Genomic DNA, 5,563 nt, shown 5'->3' on the forward strand with positions numbered 1-5,563 from the left:
GTTAATTCATATGATGTTCAGCATTTCCTTTATTTTCATACTATTCCTTTTTTATCATTTAAATTCAAATACAACCAAATTTCACACTATTGTTAAAAATAACATGACTGATATGATCCTAGTATTATAAAATTTCTAGTTAGCTTGCTGTCTTCTACTGTGTGTAAAGAGATGATTGGAATGCTGTCCACCAGATGTTAACTGTAGTTTTCTTTTCTTTTCTGGATGATGAAATTGTTGGTGATCTTTTTGTTTCTTTACTGCAATTCTTAAATTGCTTCAATTTTATAAGATGCATTACCGACTTTATAAAAACCATGAGAGGCCTGGTGCATGAATTTGTGCACGGGTGGGGTCCCTCAGCCTGGCCAACTATCGGGGCCTATAAAGGCCTTCTCGCCCAGTCCCCATCAGGGCTGATGGGTGCCAACTAGTGGGGAGGGACCTCGGGAGGGATCCAGGGCCTGTCTGGCCTGTCTCACCCAGTCCCCATCGGCTGGACCCCAGCAGCAAGCTAACCTACCAGTTGGAGTGTCTGCCCCCTGGTCGTCAGTGGGCATTATAGCAACTGGTCGAGTGGTCGGACACTTAGCATATTAGACTTTTATTAAAGATAGTCATTATACTTTTAAAAATATTAAGAATAAAGAAACATTTGTCCTTGTGTGCAAGCCAACACATAGAAAGCTAATGCTTATCACTGCATTTTTTTATAATAGGGGAAAATGAAAACAACATAAATGTTCATGTTGGAGGAATTATTAAAGAAACGTTGTGGTATTTCCAAAAAGAGCTACAATGCAAAAACTTAAAAGAATGAAGTAGAAAGATTGCCAGGACAGATAGGTGAGAAAAACAAGTTACAAAACAATGTTTATAGTAAGATGCCATTTGTAGTGGGGTTTTTTTTTAAACACACACACCTAAACTCTACATTTTTAATGGGTTATTGTAGAGGAAGAGGTCAGAAGAGCAATGCGCCAACCAGATAATTAGGATTACCAAAGAGCAGCTGGGGATGGGACTGAATTCAGGGGACTGACTTTATCTGTAAAGGATGACATTTTTAAAGGGAGGATTTATTATGTATTTACTAGAGGCCCGATGCATGAAATTTGTGTGGGGGAGGGGGTCCCTCAGCCCAGCCTGCTCCCTCTCACAATCCAGGACCCCTTGCTCCTAACTGCTCTCCTGCTCACTCCTTATCACCCGCCTGCTTACTCCTAACCACCTGCCTGCTCGCTCCTTACCGCTTGGCTCACCACTCCTTAGCGCTGCTGCAGAGGTGGAAGAGGTTCTGGCCACTGCCACTGCACTCGCCAGTCATGAGCCCGACTTCTGGCTGAGTGGCGTTCCCACTGTAGGAGCACACTTACCACCAGGGGGCAGCTCATCATAGTGACTGGTTGTTCTGGTCATTCTGGTCATTCCGCTGTTAATGGTCGCTGGGCTTTTATATATATAGATTGCATAATTTAAAACCCCTTTGTTTTTAAGACAAAATGTTCAGCTTAATAGTTTGAGGCTTATAGAAGGGTCAGTTTTGACAGTAGAAGGATCATGCTGTAATTTAGACCCATCAACAAGGAGTCAGAAGAATCTGCCCCCCTCTCCCTAAGATGGAATGCGACGGAGGAGGTTGCACCCTAATGAAGGGAGGCATTTCCAGTTATGGCTACAAGGTGATAAAGAAAGCATTACAGGAATAGATTAAGAAGGTAGTGGCATTTGCTTGCAGAGGAATAGGAGTTCTAGAGAGCCCTTTGAAAGAGCTTTGTGGGGAGGGACAATAGTTGGAAAGTGCTAGGATGAGAATGTTCATAGCAATAATAGGATGGTAATATTGGGTGGGGAAAGGTTAGGGTTCCTGAAGTGTCTGAAGATTACAGTGATGAGAGATCTGTTTTGAAAATGACTGTTCTCAGACATGTCCAGTTTGGCTTGTGGTTCTCCTGCTTCCTAACATCCCCAAATTGGCAGTGGGACAGCAATGAACCTGCTCTGGGCAATTACTGCAAAGACATTTGTGGAGGGTTGTCAAGAGCCCTTTTTACCTGATGAGAGGAATGGCAGCAATATGGTTGGGGTGGCAAAAAGCCATTTATTTACCCTTTACTTTAGTACTAGAGGCTAGGTGCAGGAAATTCATGCACTGGGGAGGGGAGGGAGTGTCCCTCATCCCAGCTTGCACCCTCTCCAATCAGGGACCCCTTGGGGGATGTCCTAAACCAGCAGTCGGACATCCCTCTCACAATCCAGGACTGCTGGCTCCTAACCACTCACCTGCCTGCCTGCCAGCCTGATCACCCCCTAACCACTCTCCTGACAGCCTGATCACCCCCTAACCACTCTCCTGACAGCCTGATCGATGCCTAACTGCTCTCCTGCCGGCCCGATCGCCCCCAACTGCCCTCCCTTGCTGGCCTGGTCACCCCCAACTGCCCTCCCCTGCTGGCCATCTTGTGACAATGTGAGGGCGGCCATCTTGTGACAACATGGAGGCAACCATCTTGTGACAACATGGAGGCAACCATCTTGTGACACAACATGGGGATGGCCATCTTGTGACGACATGGGGGTGGTCATCTTGTGACAACGTGGGGGAGGCTATCTTGTGATGATGTGGGGGCATCCATCTTGTGGCAAAGTGGGGGTGGCCATCTTTTGATGATGCAAGGGTGTGAGGGTCAATTTGGATATTACCTCTTTATTATATAGGATGTGATGATCTAATCCTATATAATAAAAGCCTAATATGCTAAGTGTCTGGTCATCTGGTGACCAGTAGACTGTTCAACCAATCAAAGTGTAATATGCTAATGATATGCTAAGGCCATTCAACCGCTCACTATGACGTGCACTGACCACCAGGGGGCAGGCAGTCGACTGGTCAACCAGTCACTATGATGTGCACTGACTACCAGGGGGCAGATGCTCTGACTGGTAGGTTAGCCTGCTGCTGGGGTCTGGCTGATCAGGACTGAGTGAGATGGGCCGGACATGCCCTGGAGCCCTCCCACTGTCCCAGTGGGGTCCCTGGGCCTGGCCTGCACCCTATCACAACCTGGGAACCCTCAGGGGATATTGGAGAGCTGGTTTTGGCCTGGTCCCACAAGCCACTCCCCTCGGGAGGTTGCCAGACACAGGGTTCATGGATGGCAAGCACTGCTGTGGCAGCGTGAGCCTCTCCAGATCAGGACTAATTGGGCACAAGCCCACGGCAGGCACAGTGGGGCTGGGATGAGCAGGAGCAGCAGGTATGAGCTGCAGGCGGCATTGGACTGTGGGTTTCAGCCCGATCCCTGCAGGCCACCTCAAGGGACCCCACCCATGCACGAATTCATGCACCAGACCTCTCTCTCTCTCTCTCTCTCTCTTCTCTCTCTCTCTCTCTCTCTCTCTCTCTCTCTATATATATATATATATATATATATATATATATATATATTAGAGAAATATGCTAATTAACCAGGATGCTGTAATGGGTCTACTGGACAGGAGGAGGTTGTGCATGCAGTGTCGGGGGCAGGGAGGCAGGGGCCTCCATGTGCCTGCATTGAGAGAGGACCCGGTCAGCAGCCCCAGATACTGCTTCAAGGGCCGGAGAGGAAGGCAGGGCCAGACCGGCGACTCCAGGGTGGGTGGCACAGCCAACCCGCCCCAGGCGGGTCCGGTTACACAGCTTGACAGCAGACAACAGGGCCTGCTTGGCCGTAGCCACGGCGACCAGCAAACAGGAAGGTGGGCTGCAGGCAGCACCCAGCAGGGCCTGCTTTGCTGTCGCCAGGGCAACCCAGGAGCAGGCAGGCGTGGCCCACAGGCAGCACCCAGCAAGGCCTGCTTGGCCGTCGCCAGGGCGACGTGGGAGCAGGCAAGCACGGCCCACAGGCAGCACCCAGCAGGGCCTGGTTGGCCGTCGCCCCGCAGAGAGCAGAGAACCACGGAGAGCAGGACTAAGCCATCAGTAGGACATCCCCTGAGGGCTCCCAGATTGAAGAGTGTGAAGGTCAGACTGAGGGACACCCCAGTGCACAAATTTTGTGCACTGGGCCTCTGTTATGCTAATGATATGCTAAGGCCACGCAACTGCTCGCTATGATGTGCACTGACCACCAGGGGACAGATAGCTGACTGGTTGACCAGTTGCTATGATGTGACCACCAGGGGGCAGATGCTTCAACCGGTAGGTTAGCTTGCTGCTGGGGTCCAGCCAATCGGTACTGAGCAAGACATGCCGGACACACCCTGGAGCATTCCTGCAGTCCCTCCCCGGCTGGCCAACCTTCCACGTCCCTCCCCGGCCCCAATCGTGCACCATGGGGTACCTCGGCCTGGCCTGCATCCTCTCACAATCTGGGACCCATCAGGGGATGTCCGAGAGTCAGTTTTGGCCCAACGGTAGAATGACTGGTCGCTATGATGTGCACTGACCACCAGGGGGCAGACGCTCAATGCAGGAGCTGCCCCCTGGTGGTCAGTGCACTCCCACAGCGGGGAGCACCACTCAGCCAGAAGCCAGGCTCACAGCTGGCGAGTGCGGTGGCAGTGGCAGGAGCCTCTCCCACCACTGCAGCATCACTAAGGATATCTGAAGCCATCAGTTGGACATCCCACAAGGGCTCCTGGACTGCAAGAGGGTGCAAGCTGGGCTGAGGGACCCCCACCTAAGTGCACAAATTTCGCCCACCAGGCCTCTAGTATCCTATATAATAAAGAGGTAATATGCAAATTGACCATCACTCCAACACACAAGATGGCCGCCCTCATGTGATCAACTATGGCCGCCTCCATGTGGACACAAGATGGCCTGCAGGGGAGGGCAGTTGTGGGTGATCAGGGCAGCAGCAGAGGGCAGTTGGAGGTGACCAGGCCTGCAGGGGAGGGCAATTGGGGCGGGGGACCAGGCCTACAGGGGAGGGCAGTTGGGGGTGACCGGGTAGGCAGGGGAGCAGTTAGGTGTCGATCAGGCTGGCAGGAGAGTGGTTAGGGGGTGATCAGGCTGGCAGGCAGAAGTGGTTAGGGGCAATCAGGCAGGCAGGCGTGCAGTTGGGAGCCAGCAGTCCTGGGTTGTGAGAGGGATGTCCAACTGCCCTCGAGGGGTTCCATATTGGAGAGGGTGCAGCCTGGGCTGAGAGACACCCCCCCCCCCCCAGTGCACAAATTTCACGTACTGGGCCTCTAGTATATATATAAAAGCCTAAGTGACCATCAAACAAACACATCCTTATCAAGCTCACATGGAACATTCACCAAGGTACACCACATTGTGGTCCATAAAATACATCTTACAATTTTAAAAAAGTAGAATTCATATAAAGAACCTTCACATACCATAATTGAATTTAATTAGAAATAAATAAAAATAGCTGGCTGGCATAGCTCATTGATTTAACATCAACCTATGGACCAGGAGGTCATGGTTTGATTCCCAGTCAGAGCACATGTCCAGGTTTCAGGCTCAATCCCCAGTGTGAGGTGTGCAGGAGGCAGCCGATGGATGATTCTCTTTCATCATTGATGTTTCTATCTCTCTCTCCCTCTCCCTACCTCTCTGAAATCAATA

The sequence above is a fragment of the Myotis lucifugus genome, unplaced genomic scaffold (assembly GCF_000147115.1).
Source record: "Myotis lucifugus unplaced genomic scaffold, Myoluc2.0 scaffold_40, whole genome shotgun sequence".
Lineage (NCBI taxonomy): Eukaryota > Metazoa > Chordata > Mammalia > Chiroptera > Vespertilionidae > Myotis > Myotis lucifugus.